This window comes from Lolium perenne, chromosome 4 (assembly GCF_019359855.2).
Source record: "Lolium perenne isolate Kyuss_39 chromosome 4, Kyuss_2.0, whole genome shotgun sequence".
Classification (NCBI taxonomy): domain Eukaryota; kingdom Viridiplantae; phylum Streptophyta; class Magnoliopsida; order Poales; family Poaceae; genus Lolium; species Lolium perenne.
In genome coordinates this window covers 201,165,706-201,187,223 of record NC_067247.2, presented here as the reverse complement: position 1 = coordinate 201,187,223, position 21,518 = coordinate 201,165,706, and the positions used below count along the sequence as shown (strand labels likewise).

The following is a 21,518-nucleotide window of genomic DNA, read 5'->3' as shown; positions in this document are numbered from 1 at the left end:
CAGGGGGTTTTGATATAACAGATGAATAAAGTACGAGTAAGTAAAGTGCGAGAGTAACAATTGCAGCGAGTGGCCCAATCCTTTTTAGCACAAAGGACAAGCCGGTTTGTTTACTTATAATGACCAAACGTTCTCGAGGACACACGGGATTTTAGTCTAGTGCTTTCGCTACATACGACTAATTAATCTTCATTGTTTTGATAAGTGTTGTGTGGGTGAACCTGTGCTAATGTACCGCCCTTCCTAGGAATAATACATACTTGTGATTATACCCCTTGCAAGCATCCGCAACTACAAGAAAGTAATTAAGATAAATCTAACCACAGCCTTAAACTCTTAGATCCTGCTATCCCTCCTGCATCGATATACCAACGGGGGCTTAGGTTTCTGTCACTCCGGCAACCCCGCAATTGGCAAACGAGTACAAGATGCGTTCCCCTAGGCCCATAAAGGTGAAGTGTCGTGTAGTCGACGTTCACACGACACCACTAGAAGAATAACACCACAACTTAAATATCATAACATTGAATATTACTCAACCATACTTCACTACTAACATTTAGACTTCACCCATGTCCTCAAGAACTAAATGAACTACTCACGAGACATCATATGGAACATGATCAGAGGTGATATGATGATGAATAACAATCTGAACATAAACCTTGGTTCAACGGTTTCACTCAATAGCATCAATAACAAGTAGAAATCAATACCGGGAGAGTTTCCCCTATCAAACAATCAAGATCAAACCCAAATTGCTACAGCGGTGACGATGTGCAGCGGTGGAGACGGCGGTGATGATGATGAAGATGATGATGGTGGTGATGGAGATGATGTCCAACTTGATGGCGGTGACGATGGCGTCGATTTCCCCCTCCCGGAGGGAATTTCCCCGGCGGATCTCAGCCCACCGGAGAGCTCTTTTCTCTCTGGTCTTCTCCGCCCCGCAGAGGCGGCTGTAACTCTTCGTGAGGTACCCTCTGGAGCTTAGGTCTTCGGGACGAAGGATTTCGCGAAGAAAAGGAGGCGAGAGGGGCTGTGGGCCCCCCTCCTCACAGGGCGGCGCGGCCAGCCCTTGGGCCTTGCCGGCCTATGGGGTGGGCCCACCTTAGGGCCCTCAGCTCCCCCTTCTGGCTCACTTCGTCATCTGGAAAAACAGGATTTTTGGTATAATTTCCGTCAACTGTTGATCTTCCGAAATATTGCATTCGGACGGTGCCTTTTCCAGCAGAATCCTGGCTCCGGTGCTCGATCCTCCAATAATCATGAAACATGCAAAATAGATGAAATAACATAAGTATTATGTCCAAATATGAAATATATCAACGAATAACAGCAAATTATGATATAAAATAGTGATGCAAATTGGACGTATCAACGTCGACTACATGATACTTCACCTTTATGGGCCTAGGGGAATGCATCTTGTATTTGTTTGCTAATTGTGGGGTTGCCGGAGTGATAGCAACCTGAACCCCCGTTGGTATATCGATGCAGGAGGGATAGCAGGATCTCAGAGTCTAAGGCTGTGGTTAGATTTATCTTAATTACTTTCTTGTATTTGCGGATGCTTGCAAGGGGTATAATCACAAGTATGTATTAGTCCTAGGAAGGGCGATGCATTAGCATAGGTTCACCCACACACCACTTATCAAAACAATGAAGATTAATCAACTATATGAAACGAAAGCACTAGACTAAATTCCCGTGTGTCCTCAAGAATGTTTGGTCATCATAAGTAAACAAACCGGCTTGTCTTTTGTGCTAAAAAGGATTGGGCCACTCACTGCAATTATTACTCTCGCATTTTACTTACTTGTACTTTATTTATCTGCTATATCAAAACCCCCTGAATACTTGTCTGAGAGCATTTACAGTGAATCCTTCATCGAAACTGCTTGTCAACACCTTCTGCTCCTCGTTGGGTTCGACACTCTTATTTATCGAAAGTACTACGATACACCCCCTATACTTGTGGGTCATCAGCAATACACTGTTTATTGTCTGCAAAATAATCAAGATATCACATGTTTCTTGTACGGGGAGGCTGACATCGGGGACCCATGAGCCAGCAGCGTCGTCAACGTTTTAAAGGCGGCAGGGGATGGAAAGAAAAATAAACCAAAAATATGTTGGTAAAAAATCCAAGAAAAGAAACATTTTCGTTCTGAGAGGATGACATGCGGGACCCATGAGGCTGCAGCATCCTCAGCGTATATTGTTCATAGAGGCTCACATGTGGGACCCGTGAGCCAGCAGCGTTCTCAACGTTTTAAGGCAGCAGGAGATCGAAAGAAAAAATAAACCAAAAAATTTTTGGTAAAAAATCCAAGAAAAGAAACATTTTTGTTCTAAGAGGATGACATGCGGGACCCATGAGGCAGCAGCATCCTCAGCGTTTATTGTTCATAGAGGCTGACATGTGGGACCCGTGAGCCAGCAGCATCCTCAATGTTTTAAAGGCGGCAGGAGATCGAAAGAAAAAATAAGCCAAAAATCATTTGGTAAACAAAATCCAAGAAAAGAAACATTTACCGTTCTGAGAGGATGACATGCGGGACCCATGAGGCAGCAGCATCCTCAACGATTCCAAGGCGATAGGGGATCAAAGGAAAAAAAAGGAAATATCCAGAAATTAATTAGGGGTTCAAAATAAATCCATCAAAGGAAACTTTTATTGTTCAAAAAGGATGACATGTGGGACCGACCTGCCAACAGCGTCATCATCGTTTCAAAGGGGGCAGGAGATCAAAAGAAAAAGGCAAATAGCCAGAAATTAGGGGTAAAAAATAACTCCAAGAAAGGAAACTTTTATTGTTCGTAGAGGACGACATGCGGGACCCATGAGCCAGCAGCTTACTCAACGTTTCAAAGGCGGCATGAGATCGAAAGAAAAAGGCAAGTGACAAAATATCAGGAGCCAAAGATAATCCAAGAAAAGAAACTTTATTGTACATAGAGGATGACATGCGGGTCCCATTTAGCAGCAGCGGTCTCAACATTTCAAATGCGGCTTGAGATCAAAAGAAAAAGAAAGTTGATTGTACATAGAGGATGACATGCGGGTCCCATGAGTCAGCAGCTTACTCAACGTTTCCAAGGCGGCAGGGGATCAAAAGAAAAAAGGAAATAGCCAAAATCAGAGGGTGAAAAAATCCAAGAAAACAAAGTTTTATAGCACATAGAGGATGACATGCGGGTCCCATGAGCCAGTAGGTTCCTCAGCGTTTCAAACGTGGCATGAGATCGAAAGAAAAAGGCAAGTGACCAAATATCAGGATCCAAAAATAATTCAAGAAAAGAAACTTGATTGTACATAGAGGATGACATGCGGGTCCCATTTAGCAGCAGCGGTATCACCGTTTGAGAGGCTGCACGGGATCGAAAGAAAAAGGCAAGTGACCAAATATCAGGAGCCAAAAATAATTCAAGAAAAGAAAGTTTTATAGTACATAGAGGATGACATGCGGGTCCCATTTAGCAGCAGCGGTATCACCGTTTGAGAGGCAGCACGGGATCGAAAGGAAAAGGCAAATGACCAAATATGAGGTTCCAAAAAAAATCCTAGAAAAGAAAGTTTTATAGTACATAGAGGATGACATGCGGGTCCCATTTAGCAGCAGCGGTCTCACCGTTTGAGAGGCGGCAGGGGATCGAAAGAAAAAGGTAAGTGACCAAATATGAGGTGCCAAAAAAATCCAAGAAAAGAAAGTTTTATAGTACATAGAGGATGACATGCGGGTCCCATTTAGCAGCAGCGGTATCACCGTTTGAGAGGCGGCAGGGGATCGAAAGAAAAAGGCAAGTGACCAAATTTGAGGTGCCAAAAAAAACTCCAAGAAAAGAAAGTTGATTGATCATAGAGGATAACATGCGGGTCCCAATTAGCAGCAGCGGTCTCAACGTTTCCAAGGCGGCAAGGGATCAAAAGAAAAAGGAAGTAGCCAGAAATCAGGGGGTCAAAAAAATCAAGAATAGAAAGAATTTTGGTTCATAGAGGATGACATGCGGGACCCATGATCCTGCATCGTAAACGGCTCGATCGGAGAGCGTTGAACGAGATGGCGCGATCGAGAAAAAAAACAATGCCAGAGAGGCTGCCATCTGGGCCTTACATCCCTGGGCGGTGCGGATTTGCGTTGACTCGGCCGGCGAACCCGAGAATTCGAGATGCACCACGTCCCGGGACACCATACGCGGCGTTTTGGCCATTTTCGTCGGGCTAGGTGGCCTCAAAAACAAGAAAAAAAAACGTTTTGACATGCACAACGGAGAGACCAAAAATCGTCGGCCATGGTGCACCAGCAACCACGGCGCGACTTCAACTTCGTCGGCCATGGCAACTTTTCTTATAGTGTTGATGTGACCAGAAGATGTAGATGTGTAGGATGGCTTGAGGTCCTACTTCTGAAAATGGTCTCAACTTAGTCTTTTCCCGACCATTTGAGCAAATTGAGCATTATGGTAGAAGGGGTTGACTAGGTCATGTGGGTAAAGTGTACAAACCTCTCGAGAGTGTCAAACTAAGTGTTTAACCATGTCCCCGGTTATGGACAACTATGAGCAACTAGGCATGTTACTGTTTGGAAGATCACCACTCCAATTTTTTAATAAAACTTGATGGGATAAACAATAGATCTAGGAGCATACAATGCTAGGTTCTTGTGTTTACATGGGTCTATGCTAGCATATTCGTAGATGTCTATGAGCATACGAAGCTAATTGTCTTGCAATGACATGGGTTATGCTAATATGTTCTTAGACGATTTTTGAAAAATAAAATTATTTATAAAATATAGGGAAACTATTGCTTTCCGCAAAAGAGTCTAAACTCCACATGCTAAATGAGCACATAGTTGTTAGGCGTCATTTATATATCCACCAAAAGTGACATTTTTCAATACCATTACAAATGTATTGACCATTTGTGGCCGCAACGTTTTATGTTGCAGATATTCTGATGAACGAGTGAGGTTCGATGGTTATGGTTATGAGTCTATACTCAACATGCTCGCCTGTGGCACATGAAGACGAAGGACTCCATACTGATATGTTTCATTGTAAACTCTGATATAATGCTAGCTTTGGGCTATGTAATTTGTAATGTTTACTTTGTAATTATTGGACCATACGATGTAATAAAGACCTTTGTTGCTTGGTATTACATCTTAAACTGTGTGTGCTAGCGATTCTAGCATAAATAAGCACAGAGATTCAACCCTTACCGGGTCGAATCGTTACACTGGGGAAGCCCACGTCGCCCGCCTCGCAGGCGCGCGGGTAAAGTCCGGTCCGCCGCCGCTGGCAACCGCATGGGCTTTGTGGAGGGGCCCGGAGGTGGTAGGGTTGGAGGTGTCCCCTGCCACCGCACGTGGGGGGGGGGGGAGCTCCATTTCATCGCCTTAAGCGGCAATTCCCAACGCCTCCTCTTAGAGAATTAGTTGTCCCGGACTAAGATGGGCTCGGCCCATGTTACATTCGCCGTAGGTGCGTACTGCGCAGGTTCTTCGATCCTCTGCAGTTTCTCTTTTTTTCTTTTTATTTTTTTTATTTTCCTTTTTCTTACTGTTTAGATTTATATGAAGATTTAACTTTTAAAATGTTCAAATCTGAAAATTTGTAAATTTGTAAATTATTCAAATAATATTTTAAAAATTTGGAAAATGTTCAAATTTCAAAATTATTCAAATTAGGAAAATGTTTGAATCTGAAATTTGTTTAGATTAAAAAATTGTTCAAATAAAAATATTTGGCTTTCAAAATGTTCAGATAATTTTTTTTCAAATTTACAAATTATTCAAATTCGAAAAAAGTACAAATCTAGAAAAAGTTCGAAATTTAAACAGTTTCGAAAAACGGACCAGCAAAGCAAAAAAAACAGAGAGGAAAAACAAGAAGAACCAAAGAAAAACCGAATATAAACAAAAATGAAGGAAAACCCCTCACCTCATTAACGGCCGGCCTAGATGACACTGCTCTGTGCGGAGCGCCAGACAGCGCCTGCTATGAGTGGGGAATAGGATTTGCCCACGCGGGGCGAAACGTTTTTGCCTGTGATGATTGCCCTACTTCTCACGACATCACATGGGCGTGAGCTCGTGGTAGAAGCCAACAGAAATAAATCCTAGGCTAAGAGCATCTCCAGCCGTTTGAGGCCCTCAGGCGAAAATCCGGATATAACAAACGTCGAATTGGATGTAAAAAGGGTGTGGGGGCAACATTTTTCCAGTCGCACCCCGGCATTCGCCCATCAGCGGCGATAGTTTCAAAAAATCGGTCTTCCCGCTACACAAAAGAATCGCCAAAGTCCAGCGATCGGATCAGCCACATTCCAGCGATCGAAACGGAAACTAGAGGATTACAGGCTCATCAGCGGTCCCGTCCTGAGCCTCGTCTGGTGCGGCATCAGGCAGCGAAGCATCGGTGTCTGCCGGTGTCGCAACAGCGGGAGTTGACATCGAAACGGAGGACGAAGCAGTCGACGGGGCCGGAGGATTTCTTGGCGATGGGCGTCGTACCAAGCCCTCGTCTCCTCGTCCACGTTGGCGTCGTTACCGCCGATCAGGAACGCCAGGTCGTTGTTCCTCTTCTTCGCCACGGAGGTTTCCTTGAGCAAGGCAATCCGAAGGCCCTGGTTGGCGAGCATCTCCTTCCACCGCACGTCGTGCTTGTCGTCCCTCCCGGCGGCGTGCGCCCTCGCGTTGGCCCAGCACTTGTCGAAAGACGCCTGCAACCTATCGGCTGGATGCTCTCGTACATCGCACCGCCGTACGCCGGCGGTGACAGCGTAAAGCCCGCCATGCCGGCGGCCTAGGTGTCCTGGAACATGGCCGTGGCCGGCGACGCCGGGGAGAAAGTGGAAGGAGATCCGATCATACCTTGGGTCGGCCATGGCCCGGGGAAATGGTCACCGCGCGGCTGGGAGAAGTTAATGGAGATCAACCTCGCATGTTCGTCCGCCACCGCCGCCACCCTCTTCGCGTTAAACTTCTTCTCCCTCTCCGCCCTCCCGCGAGTTTCGTTCCGCCACCGCTCCACATCCGCCGCCCACTGCGTGTTTGTCAAGCCCGACGGCCTCTGTTTTGGCGCCCCCGGCTTCCTCGCCTTCGGCGCGCCATCGGTGGCGAGCTTCTTCGGCGGCATGGTGGTGGAAGGGAAGAGGAGGAGCTGCAACTGTGGGGGAGAATGGCGGTAGCTCCTCCGAAATTCGGCGGGGAAAATGGTCCTATGCGGCGCATTTTGGAGGGAAAACAAAATTAATGGAGGGAGCTACCAATTCTGTTGCCGGCAACGCGGGCCCGCTCAACGTTTCGCGCGATTTTGTTTCGTTCAGAGTCCCCGACCGTGCCTCGGGAAGCCGGTGATGGTCTGGGCTCTCCGGATGGATGAAACGCCAAATCCGGAGGGAAACGAGGAGCCGGAGACACGGTTGGGCCGAATAACACCATCCGGATGGAAAAATGGGCTACCGGAGACCTCGTCGGGAAGACGGCTGGAGATGCTCTAACCTGATGAAGCTGAACTAATAAGTGAAGAAGAACAGAGCAACTTAATTAGGATTAGCTGATGCTAACAAATCCTGGTTGTTTCCTCAAAACAAAAAAACAAATCCTGGTTATCATCACTGGATAGGTTGCCAAAGAAGATATCGCTGAAATATGGGAACCCAAAATCACTCCTTCTGTCAAAAAAGTACCAGCTTCTTGGCTTCTTGCTTCGACCTCATTCCTCCTCTCATACTCTCATGCGGCTCGGAAAGCGGGCGGGGGTTTCGACGCTTTCCGGCAACAACTCGGCGGAGGTGGGGAGCAGTAAGGCGATGCGGGCCCACCGAGGAAAGGAAGGACAAGGCGGTGCCGCGACGGGTATGGCCTGGGACCTGTATCGGTGGCGCACTGGCACCCAACGAGATCAGAGGCGTCTGCTTGGCGGCGATGGAGACAGCCGGATACCAGAACGTTGGTAACAGCCGGATCCGGCGGCGCCGTCTGGCGTCTGCCTGACGCGGTCGGCGGGGCCAATGTCTTCCGGAAGGATAATAAACTGGCGCAGGGTAAGGTAAGCCAAGTGCTTTGGTGCTCTCAGTGCGTCGTTGTGAACTGCTTCACTGCCAAAATTGTTTTTATCCTTGTAATTCGAGGATGCATTCGTGGCTGAATGATCGTTCGCCACAACATCGTAAGTTGAGTGCCAAAAGGTAAGTCGAATAGCTTACAATATAGTTCATGGTTGCATCACATAAATCTGACTGCTAGTTTTCTTTTGTTCTAGAGTATTGAACTGAATGTCGAGCTTACTGTTCCAACTGTGCTTAATTAATAAGATTGAGGCACTGGTATAGGATTGCATATTGAGTCTCAGTGTTTCATGCTCAAAGCATTTCATCGAATGACCAATAGCTTGAGCTACTGTCGGAAAGTTGTGTAACTCAACGTTTGCTTCAAGCCAGCGTGTAAAAACATTACCTTTGTCATACTTATAAGAATGAGGTAGACCAATTTGATCAATGGTATGATTTGTTAATGAGGAGGTCTAAATCTTTAAACATGGAACAAATACCTAGAAATGTTACTGAGGATCTTTGAACATGAAACAAATACCTAGAAATGTTTCTTTGTCAGAACTATGATCGATTATCTAAATCAGAGTGAGAAAATAAGTACTACTCCAATCATGAGTGGCAAAAGAGCCTATGATAGAGAGAGTAGGTGCATGGAGCTAATCAAGCAACAGCCTCTGAATTTTGTTTTCATGTGGACAGCAGAAGGAAGAAGTTAGTGTGTCTCATTCAGCCATCATTTTGACCATGTACAATGACAGCGGTCTCATCCTTGTCCCTCAGAGAGCATAGCACGGCGAACAAGTACCAACTGTGACTACTCGCAGGAGGTAGTATGCTACCATGTATGTCTACTTATATATTGTGCTGTTTCCGCAGTGAAGCATCTCTCAACCTACACTTGAACATATGCTGACCCGCACCTTTCCTGTCCCCTACATGAACGGAGCACTAAAACTGCCCTTCTTCTCCTTGCTGCTATGCATCCTCCGTTCCCATGCACTACCATTTCCCTTTCCGAATGGGTTGATCGTCACCAATAGGACCACAGCCGATGAGCTTGCTCTGCTGTCCTTCAAGTCCATGCTGTCAGAAGGCTCACTGGTCTCATGGAACGCCTCAGGCAGCTATTGCCGCTGGCCGGGAGTCCTCTGCGGCGGCCACCGGCACCCCAAGAGGGTTGTGGGGCTGCGCTTGCACTCCCATGAACTGTCAGGACCTCTCTCGCCGTCTTTGGGGAACCTGTCTTATCTCCGAGAGCTGAACCTTGGCAACAACCACCTTGCCGGCCAGATACCTCCTGAGCTTGGTCGTCTTGTGAGACTTCAGCTTCTGAACCTGAGTGAGAATTATCTGCAGGGAAGCATTCATGTAACACTGCGAAGATGCACCGGTCTCATGACGCTTGACCTTAGCAGTAACCAGCTACAAGATGAGATCCTAGCTGAACACACTGCATAGAAAATCTTGTGAAATTCAGTGATCCCAAACAATGTTCTTTCACTTGTCAGGAAAGCTTGGATGGCTGGCAATCTTGACATCGATTGAATTCTTGGATTTGAGCCAGAACAGAATATCTGGTGAGATACCGTCTGGTTTGGGCAACATCTCCAAACTCTGGCATCTGTCTCTCATGGACAACAAGCTATCAGGCACCATCCCTTCCTCTTTGGGACTCGTGTCCAGTTTATGTTGGCTGAACTTAGGAGTCAACAATCTGAGCGGAGTGATCCCCACTTCTATTTGGAACATTTCCTCCCTCACATTGTTTTCTGTGAAGCAGAATATGCTAAGTGGAACAATACCTCCAAATGCATTCAATTCACTTTCCCACCTCGAGAAGATATACATGGACACTAACCAGTTTCATGGCCATATCCCAGCTTCAATAGCCAATGCTTCCAATATGTCAGTATTTCAACTCAACTATAATTTTTTCACTGGCATTATTCCTCCAGAGGTTGGAAGCTTAAGAAACCTCAACTGGCTACAGATATCAGGAAATCTGCTTCAAGCTAAAGATCCCAAAGATTGGGAATTCATAACCACGTTAACTAATTGCTCCCGGCTACAAAATCTGGGACTGGGTGAAAATAAACTTGAAGGAGTTCTCCCCGATTCATTCTCAAATCTTTCCACATCCTTAATGCATGTCGTTCTTGAAAACAATAAAATATCGGGTAGCATTCCTAGAGACATAGGCAATCTCATTAACTTACTCTGTCTCGTTCTAACTACAAACTCTTTCACTGGAACTCTCCCCCCTTCCTTGACCCGGCTTACAAAATTGGGAAGACTTGTTGTACATGAAAATAAAATAAGTGGGCCAATTCCGTGGACAATAGGAAATCTAACTGCACTAAATTATCTATGGCTCGGCATGAATGCCTTCAGTGGTAGGTTACCAAGCACACTTGGAAACCTGACAAAGTTGCTGTTACTGGATCTTTCTGGTAATAAATTTAGAGGACCAATACCTAGTGGATTATTGAGCATCTCAACACTATCAAGAGTTCTTAATCTGTCCCATAATAACTTAAGAGGGATTACTGCCACAGGAAATAGGAAATCTGAAAAATTTAGTGTCATTCCATGCTGAATCGAACAAATTTTCAGGTGACATTCCTGCTACCCTTGGTGAATGTCAAGTTCTTCAGCACCTCTATCTCCAAAATAACATCTTGAGTGGTACCATCCCATCAGTCCTAAGTCAATTAAAAGGTCTAGAAACTCTGGACCTCTCAAGCAACAATTTGTCTGGACAGATACCCAGGTCCTTAGGTGACCTTACCACACTATATTATCTAAACCTTTCATTCAATAATTTTGCTGGAGAAGTGCCAAATGTAGGAATTTTCACAAATTCTACAGAAATATCAATCTTAGGCAATGAAAATCTCTGTGGTGGTATACCTGATCTACATTTGTCTTCTTGCTCTTTGCAATCAACAAAGAAAAGGCATACATTTCTAGTTGTACCTATGCTTATTTCTGTCATGGCAACACTAGGTGTCCTTGCCTTAGTCTACAAGCTTCGTACTTTGCACAAGAAAACCAAAGCAAAGATCCCTTCAACAACGTACATGCAAGGGCACCCACGGATCTCTTATTCTCAGTTGGTAAAGGTAACAGATGGTTTCTCGACAAGCAATTTTTTGGGTTCTGGATCATTTGGGTCTGTGTGCAAAGGAGATTTAAATGTTCAAGCCGATGAAAGTACAAATTATGTTTCTGTGAAGGTTTTAAAACATCAAACTCCTAAGACACTCAAGAGTTAAACAGCTGAATGTGAAGCTCTCCAATATGCACGGCATCGGAATCTTGTCAAGATAGTTACAGTTTGCTCAAGCATTGATTTCAGCGGGAATGACTTTAGAGCAATCGTGTATGACTTCATGCCTAATGGTAGTCTAGAAGGTTGGCTACATCGTGACACAACTGACGAAGCAGAGCAGAAGCACTTGAATCTGCATCAAAGAGTGACCATACTACTTGGTGTGGCTTATGCGTTGGACTATCTTCATTGCCATGGCCATGCACCTATTGTACATTATGATGTTAAACCAAGTAATGTGCTCTTAGATGCTGATATGGTAGCACATGTTGGAGATTTTGGACTCGCTAGGATTCTTGCTGAAGAAAGTTCAGTTCTGCAACAGTCAACTAGCTCTATGGGACTTGGAGGGACGATTGGTTATGCTGCTCCAGGTTAGCCTCTTGGGCGATTCTGGGCGATCGCCCCAGATTCCGATGATGAGGACGACGATTCCGGTGGATCACCGCCGTCTTCTCCGCTTTCGGCCAGGGCTCTAGCATATCTGTGCCGTTCGCCGGAGCCGGTCTCCTGTGATCTGCCGTTTGAATCATCGGCGGCTCTGAAGAAGAAGGAGCAGAAGAGAAGATTACAGCGGGAGATGGCTAGGATGGTACAAGGTATGGATTCACCAGTTTTTTCATCTCCTTCTCGATCTACAGGTACATCAACGCCTAAGAAGAAACTGCCGGTTCTGTCTCCGTCTACGTTTCTTCTTGATTTCTTCGATGTGGAGGAGTGGGTTCTCGTTCAACGCAAATGGAGAAAGGTACGTCAACCTGGTCGCCTATGTGGACGACGATCTGTATCACCTCGGGCGTTTTCGCCGGCGTTTCGCGGATCTGCATCTTCTCCGGCGTGTTCGCTGGATGATCAACGTCACTGTGGACGATCTGCTATTTCAAAAAATTCTCGTATGGGCCAACTGGGCTTGAATGCCCCGACGGATTTGTTGCATGATCAACTGGGCTTGGTCGGCAGATCCACCAAACCCAACGAATTAATCTCCTGTGTGAGATTAACAGGGCGTTTACGATCACGACTAGGGTTTAACAACAACTGTACGCCGCCGGCTCCCCTGGTTACGTCTTGTGCTTCTTCTGGGATTGTCGCTGAAGCGATGGCTCATCGCGGTGGCGGCATGAACAACCGAGGCAGAGGTTTTCCTGGAGGTGCTGGCCGGGGTTTTGAGGGCGGAGGTCGATGGAACAGTGCTGCGGGTCGAGGTTTTGGCCAAGGCCGAGGGAGCAATTTCTTTGAGGGAAGCTCTAGCGGCACTGCGGGTGATGATGCTGGTGCGCGTTCCGGCGCTGATCTGCAAGGGAGCGGCTTTGATGGTGTATTCAGAGCGGGCTCTGGAAACCGAAACAGTGGTGGCGGCCAAGATCGGTACAGCTATGCCCCCAATTTCAATCGCAGCAATGATCGCCGCAATTTCTATGGGCAAAGTAATTACAATAATCGAAGGTTTAACAGTACGTATGTTCCTAGAGATACCAACTACAGGAACAATTCTACTGGAACTAATGTGCGTGCAAGCGCTAATGATATAGTACCAGATGGGTTATCAATGGAGCAGACCATGTTGGTCAAGGAGGCGGCGGCTGCATTTGCAAAGCAGCTTGCGGAGTGGCAGCCAAAGGGTGGGCAGTCAACTGAATCGGCTGTTCCACCACTGACTGCAAGTCCGGCTGTACATGACCCTGCGGCCCGGACTGATGATGCGGCTCGGCGACATGGTTCTGGGCAGCGAGCTGAAGCAGTTTTGTTGCCAGTGGCAGGTATTTCTCAACAACAAGTGACATCTCCTACTCATGAGGTGGCTGGAGATGCTCACTTGGCAAAAAAGAAGAAAGGTTCTGGGTGTTTTCGCTGCGGCAAACCGGGACACTGCTTAAATGACTGCAACCAAGAGATTTGTGATTGCTGCCAAAGCCCGGACCATAGGTCTAGGGATTGCCCTTTACTCTCAGCACCTTTCAGCTATGGCGATGTATGGTCTTGCACATGAGGACCTTATGTTCTGGGATTTTCCTTTATCCGGTTTAGTTAGGCCGAGGTTGGAAAACACACGCATGGGACGGGTTACAGTTTCAGGTGGGCAGCTCACTATTCCAGAGATCATCACACGATTGCGATGGATTGTTCCTGAAGATAATTATCAGTGGGATGTGGTTATGGTCGAGGAGAATGTATATCGTGTGAACTTTCCTAGCAAGATGGACTTGGTGCGTGTTCAGCATTTTGGAAGATTTAATGTGCCAAACTCACAAGTTTTTATGACCTTTGATTTTTGGACAAGAAATGTGGAACCATCTTGGAGAGCGGAGGATGTTTGGGTCCGGGTACATGACTTACCCAGCCCTGTGTTGGATGATTTTCTAACTCTGTGGGCTCTTGGTACTTTATTTGGGAAAACAAAAGATATTGATATGGCGTTCACGCGTGCAAATGATGTCTTGCGTATCTCTATCACATGTCTTAACTCCAGTCTTATACCTACTCGGATGGATGTCAGAGTGCATGAAGATTTTTATAGACTTCGTTTTGAGGTGGAAGGTCTACAACCTGTAATACCTGCTGATGTTCCTATGGATGATGTCCCACCTGGTGATGAGGATATGGAGCATGATGGCCCTAAGGAGCATCAGCAAGATGATGTTAACCGGCCAGATGGAAAGAATGATGGTGGACAAGATGCTAATCAGGGTGGTAATCATACTACTGTACCTCATAACAATATTGCAGTATTTCCAATTCAGTTTGGAATAGCACCAGTGGTACATCATTTTCTGGTATCTCCAAAGGTTATTTTTGGCCACTCAATTCATGAATGTATCAAAAAGTCACAATGTGTGAATCAGCTTGATCTCTCTGTCCAACAAGGAGCGGTATGTTCCGGCTCAGGGTGTTTTTTCGCCGCTTTTCACCGAAGAATCGATGTCCGAAGATATTCTTTGAGAGTGATGTGGCTCTGCTCTTTGTTGTGCCGGTGATTTCGGCCCAGCCTGGTATGCATGGCCGTACGTCGATCAGCGCCATGCATGCAACGTCGAGCGGAGGTGAGGCGGCAGATGAACGGTCATGAATGAGGTCTCGTTACCGCATGTGAACAAGGGTGCGAGAGGTACAATCCATTGATGGTATTATGATGATTAGGGAGGAGCAACCGGTGAGGTCTCCCTCTCGTAACTCTGTTGGAGTTAACAAGGTACATAGTTTTTCCTTGCAAATTGATACTGATATTGGCACCAATGAATTTTCTTCTCCTAATCAACTCTTCTCATCTAAGGTCTTTGAGGATTCTCCTTCATATGATCACTCTATGACAGAGGTGATAAATTTTGGGGGAATTGCTAATGATTCAATGAAGGGGATACGATCAAGTGCTAGACTTAGAGCACAGTCAAATTCGGACTATACCCAAATGGAGAGGGCAATGATGCTTGCCAACAAACGGGATCAGCAACAATCTCAAGGTACGCCGGCATTATCAATTCCTTCATTTTCTGCTTTTTCGGATGAGCAAATTATTGCCAAGGCTGATGGGCTTGGGGTGTCGTTGGGGGTTAATCTTGAGGAGAGATTACATGCTGCTAGATTAATTAAGGATATTGAAAAACAACGAATGCTAACTTTTCTCAACTCCAACTCTACCTCTGAAAATGAAAGTTTACCTCTATGTTTAGCGGTAAGTAGAGCTTCTAATATTTGTGAGGACTTAGATGAAGTTGATGAGCCTAGTCTGGATGATAATACACAATTTCAAACTATACGGCAAGTAACTAAAGGCCAACGCAAAAAAAAGTCTTATGACAAGACAAAAGTTAGGAGAAGCGAGCGCATAAGGGTTAAAAGAAAATTGTAATTTTCTGTAATGGAGGGTTTAAGGGGATTGACATGGAATAGTGAGGGTTTTCGCGACCCGGGAAACACTTGTTTGTTAAAGAGGCTATTCGGGATTACCGTTTAGATTTCATTGCGTTATTGGAAACAGGCCGATCAAATTTTACACTACCATTTTTGGCTAATTTGGCGGTGGGGCAGACTTTTGCTTGGTTTTGTTTACCACCACACGGGAGATCAGGAGGAATTCTTGTAGGAGTAAACACTCAGACTATGTTAGTGAAAAAGGTTGATAATGGAGATTTTTGTGTAAAACTCCACATTAAATCTAAGTTGGATGGTTTTGAATGGATCCTAGTTCCTGTATATGGAGCCGCACAAGACAATTATAAAGCTGAATTTCTATCTGAATTGGTTCGTTTGTGTGAGGTTGAGACCTTACCATTGTTATTAGCCGGGGATTTTAATATTTTGAGACGGAGAGAGGATAAAAGTAACAATAATTTTAACCCTCATTGGCCTTTTGTCTTCAATGCCATCATCGAAAATTTAAACCTAAAAGAGATTGCTCTTACTGGGAGGCAATTCACGTGGGCTAGTAGGAGAACAAATCCAACTTATGAAAAATTAGATAGGGTGTTGGCGAGTGTTGAATGGGAACAAAAATTCCCTCTAGTTACTGTTAGAGCACTTACACGGGCTGGTTCGGATCATACACCATTGTTAATTGATTCCGGACAAAATGCACACAGGGGTAATAAACCGCGTTTCTCCTTTGAGTTGTCTTGGTTACAACATGAAGGTTTTTACGAAATGGTTGCAGCTGAATGGGAATCTGTACCCCAGGGGACCTCACCGATTCATACATGGCAACAAAAAATCAGACATTTAAGGCGTTATTTGAGAGGTTGGGCGAAAAATCTGAGTGGAAAATATAAAAAGGAAAAAGAACGTTTATTAAGTATTATTGATAGTTTGGATATACAAGCTGAGTCGATTCCACTGTCAACATTGCAAAGAGAAAATCTGAAATTGGCACATGATTGTTTAAACAAACTTCGACGTGATGAGGAGCATAAATGGGCTCAAAGGGCGAAAGTTAAACATATACAAGAGGGGGGTAATAACACGAAGTATTTTCACCTAATTGCGAATGGTAAGCATAGGAAGAAAAAAATATTTCAGTTGGAACAAGATGAAGGAACAATTGTAGGCGATGAAAATTTGAAAACCTACATAACCGAATTCTACAAGAAATTGTTTGGGGAGCCTGAGCCTAACTCCTTCTCCTTGATGGAGGAGCGTGTTACGTATATACCACAATTAACGCAACAAGAGAATGATCTCATTGATAGCACCTTTCACTGAGGAGGAAGTCTTTGAGGCTATATCCCAGATGGAACATAATAAATCCCCGGGGCCTGATGGTTTTCCAGCGGAGTTTTATCAACACTTTTGGAATGTGATTAAGCATGATTTGATGGCTTTGTTCACAGAATTCCATAAGGGTGAGCTGCCTCTTTATAAACTAAATTTTGGAGTCATCACTTTGCTACCAAAGAAAGAAAATGCAGTTCAAATCCAAAGAAGATGAGACCAATTTGTTTACTCAATGTGAGTTTCAAAATATTTACTAAAGTGGCGACTATTAGAACTTCGGGTTTAATTCATAAGGTTATCAAACCAACCCAAACGGCCTTCATGCCTGGCCGCCATATTCTAGAGGGGGTTGTGGTGTTACACGAAGCTATGCATGAAATTAACCGCAAAAAGATGGATGGGGTCCTTTTTAAGATAGATTTTGAGAAGGCTTACGATAAAGTCAAATGGCCTTTTCTCCAACAAGTGTTGCGGATGAAAGGTTTTGATCCAAAGTGCTGCGAGTTTATCAAACAATTCGTTCAGAGGGGAAGTGTTGGAATTAGGGTCAATGATGATATTGGTCATAATTTCCAAACTAGAAAAGGGTTGAGACAAGGTGATCCTTTCTCTCCTATTCTGTTTAATATAGTAGCTGATGTGTTAGCAATCATGATTGCACGTGCAAAAGAGGAGGGTCAAGTAGGAGGCCTTATCCCTCATTTGGTGGAGGGGGGAGTTTTGATTCTCCAATATGCCGATGATACCATCCTGTTTTTAGAAAATGACATTGAAAAGGCTATTAACATGAAACTAATACTCTCTATGTTTGAACAATTATCTGGTCTGAAAATAAATTTCCATAAGAGTGAAATCTTCTGTTTTGGGAAGGCTAAAGATAAGGAATATCAATATAGACAGATATTTGGTTGTGAGGTTGGCGCTTTACCAATTAGATATCTGGGGATACCAGTTCATCATCGGAAGCTTAGAAATGCCGAGTGGAATCATGTAGAAAGTCGCTTTGGTGCTAAGCTAGGTTGTTGGCGTAGCAAACTACTTTCTTATGGTGATCGATTAGTGTTAATCAACTCCGTTTTGACAAGCCTTCCAATGTTTATGCTCTCTTTTCTTGAAATACCGGTGGGAGTGAGAAAGCGATTGGATTTCTATCGCTCCTGCTTCTTTTGGCAAACAGATGAAACAAAGAAAAAATATAGACTTACAAAGTGGAATATGGTTTGTAGACCCAAAGACCAAGGAGGGCTAGGTATTGAGGTCCTTGAATTAAAAAATAGGTGCCTGCTAAGTAAATGGTTGTTCAAAATTCTCACTGAGGAGGGAATGTGGCAACAAATTTTATCTAATAAATATTTGAAAAATCATACGTTGGCACAAGTAGAAAGTAAACCTACTGACTCCCCTTTTTGGAAAGGTCTTATGAAAGTTAAGAATGATTTCTTTAGTAGAGGCTTTTTCAAAATTGGTACCGGGGATTCAGTCCGGTTTTGGGAAGACACTTGGTTAGGGAACACCCCATTGGCCCAACAATATCCATCTTTATATAATATAGTGCAGGGAAAAAATATATCGGTGGCTACTGTGTTAGCACAATCTCCGATTAACCTAACTTTCCGAAGAAATCTGAATGAGCAAAAATGGACCCGGTGGCTGCACCTATGTCAACGCCTTATACGAGTACAATTATCAAATAATCCGGATAAGTTTGTGTGGAAACTTAATGATTCTGGCATTTTCTCAGTAAAATCAATGTACCTTGACTTGATGCAGGGGCATACAATCTTTCTGCGGAAGTATTTGTGGAAGTTAAAAATCCCGTTAAAAATCAAAATCTTCATGTGGTTTCTTAATAGCAAAGTACTACTGACTAAGGATAACTTAATTAAAAGAAATTGGAAAGGGTGTACAAAGTGTTGTTTTTGTAATGAATCAGAAACTGTACAACACCTCTTTATAGATTGTCCTTTTGTTAAGATTATTTGGCGCATGATATATTTAACTTATAATTTGCCTCCTCCGGCTAATGTTACCAATATGTTTGGGAATTGGCTTAATGGAGTTAATAAACAGGATAAAGCAAGAATACGGATTGGCATTTCAGCTGTATGTTGGTCTATATGGACAACTAGAAATGGCAGTATCTTTAACAAACAAACGGGAACTAATTTTTTGCAGGTAATTCGACGTGCAACTCACTGGATTCAGCAATGGGCGCTGCTTCTACCGGAAGATCAGCGGGAGAATATGGCTACTGGGTGCAACCGTCTGCTAACGGTTACTCAGGACTTCTTTTTCCAGGCTACTGGGTGGCGGCACACTAGTAGACTCCGAGATGTTTAAGATGATACTGTTTTCCATGTTTAAATGGTTGATACTTGTCTCAACCTTACCTTTTATGTGATGTAAGACTGCTATACTACTGCTGAACTTCGCTTTATTAATAAAGGGTATGCATCGTTTCGATGCAGAGGCTAGGCTCTGCCCCTTTTCGAAAAAAAAAAATCTATCTAATACATATGTTGCTTAAGAAGATTGTTGATGGTTCACATATTATGGTGTTCTTTTGTATATAGAGTTGCCCAAACTCGTTTATACCCGATTTTAAATTTAGAAATTTAAACTTGATAAGTACTCTAATATTTTGTATTCTTCAATACAACAGAGTATGGTGCTGGAAACACGGTATCGACGTATGGTGATATCTACAGCTATGGAATTCTCATGTTGGAAACGGTCACCGGGAAGAGGCCCATCAATAGCAAATTCAGAGAAGGACTGAGTCTCCGTGAGTACGTTGAGCTTGGTCTGTGTGAAAGAACGATGGAAGTTTTTGACTCTCGGCTTCAATTGAACCTTGAGAATAGGATTTCTGCGGATCCTCGTTCATGCAAGACAAGGATCGATTCCCTCGTTTTGCTAATTTGACTTGGACTGTCTTGCTCCCTGGAAGTGCCATCGAGCAGAATGCCAACACACGTTATCATCAAGGAACTGCATGCAATAAGAGAGTCTCTGGAGGGAATGCAGAATATGAAACTGGAAAATGCGGTCATGTAATCTGTAATTTGCAGAATATGTATGTTCTTGGATATTACTGAGCTCTGTACTGCTGGCCATGTTGGGTACAGTCTAAGATACTTTGTCACAAAGATTGTATTGCTGATGAAGGGTCGTTCTCCCATTATATTTTCCCTTGCTAATTGATCATGAGCTGTCAAGACATGGTACCTTTGACCTCTCTACTGAATTTTATTTGCTGCAGGCTTGGGGCAACCAGATAGTGTTGTTTTGTTTTAAAACCAGGCAAGCGAATATTGTAGTCAAAACTCTGAAGCGTCTCCTTTCTTCCTTGCTATAAAATTCTGCAACTTGTCAGCAATCTGTTACTAGTAACATCGATTTTTCCCTTCATTGAAAAAAGAACTTGCTCGGAGTAATGGAGTAACCAATTTTGTTGTTTCTTCCGGTCAAACGAACTTGCGCAGGAGCTTCATGTGCACGCTGGGACGAATGTGTATAGTTTTTTCTACTTCACCGGAGTTTCTTGGGCTCTATTTGGCAAAAAAAAAAAGATATAGTAACTGTCCACACAATGGAGGGCACGGTTGTGTGAGGGAAAAGAGGACCAGCTTTTGAAATTGTGTACAAATTAGGACGAGTTGCACAAAATCTCGAAAGATGAAGGGCGTGAAAGGAAAGGTCTAGGGGCATATCTGCAAGACGAATGGACCGGCGTGCAAAATCTCAAAAAAATTTGGACAATTTCTCAATTTGTGCGTGTCATCCTTGCGCAGGGGCCATGCTAATCTTCTCTGTATCGTTCCAATTTTATCGGATGTCCCCGAAGGGACAGTCACAAGTGCAACGAGCGGGCTTATAAAGCGGTCGGAGGCTTCTTCTGTTGGCGAGGTGGGACTAATCATCGTGTGTGCTGCCCTCCGCCGTGCGCCCGTGCCCAGCGCCAGCCCCGCGACCTCACGTGGGCTGCATTCTCTTACGCGGCCTAACTGGGCAGGCAGCCCACCTAGCTTCTCCCGGCCTGTCTCCCCCAGTTCCAACCCCACTCCCTCGTCCATCCAAGTTGGGTAGAAGATATCATCATAAAAAAAATAGTAGCATAGACTAGTTTCTTCCCATGATTCAAGCAAATGATAGAGGCGATTTTCAACACAAAAAGGAAGAAAGAGCGCAGCTGCATGCGCAAGGTGATAGTATATATCGGAAAGATATTTTATAATTTGCCACATATTACTTTGAACCTTTATAATTTGCCACACATTACTTAGCATTTTACTATTTGCCACATATTACATTAATTTCTTTATAATTTACCCTCTATCTTATTTTTCAGATATATTATTTTTTAAAACTCACAAATACTTATAAATACGATATATTATACCCCGTTTGCCCTGAACCTTGTTGCATGTGCCTCTATAATAGTATTGTTTACGGTGCCCATGCAACGGACGTCATGGCCACGAACAGCAGTCTTATCGCAGAGAGTGACGCTGCTGCCACGAAGAGCCGTCGATATGCTATCGGCCTGCACCCAACTGCTGCCGGCGAGGGCATCACATCCAATCCTAGGCCCGGTGCCAGCGCTGCAGGGAAGGTCGTGTGAACAGGGAACCGTACATCTTCATGAGTGTATGGAGAGGCGCTACGGCCGCCGCCATGGTCATCCGGTCTGGATGCCTTGGAGAGAGGGGTGAGGATCAGGTGGCGCAGCGGCCGCCGCTGGTACTGCTGCCACCATGGTCGCCGTGCAGGAGCAGGTTGCACCATCGATTGTCCGTGAAAACCAGATCATGTGGTTTCTTCATTCGCCTCTTCCTTTCTCCCACTAGAACCAGATCAACTTCACCTTAGTAATTCCTTTTTGTTCGAGTGTTTCTCAGTGATGATACTTACGTA

The 21,518-nt window shown here is 44.5% G+C and overlaps 1 non-coding gene and 1 pseudogene across 1 annotated transcript; one reads left to right on the top strand and one right to left on the bottom strand.

The window, feature by feature from the left end:
* Positions 1-7,630: 7,630 nt before the first annotated feature.
* Positions 7,631-19,801, top strand: LOC127295163 (receptor kinase-like protein Xa21; annotated as a pseudogene).
* Positions 19,802-20,349: 548 nt separating this feature from the next.
* LOC127297687 (U6 spliceosomal RNA) lies at positions 20,350-20,452 on the bottom strand. Its single transcript, XR_007849380.1, has one exon. It is a non-coding gene; the product is annotated as a U6 spliceosomal RNA (small nuclear RNA).
* Between the last annotated feature and the right edge of the window lie 1,066 nt (positions 20,453-21,518).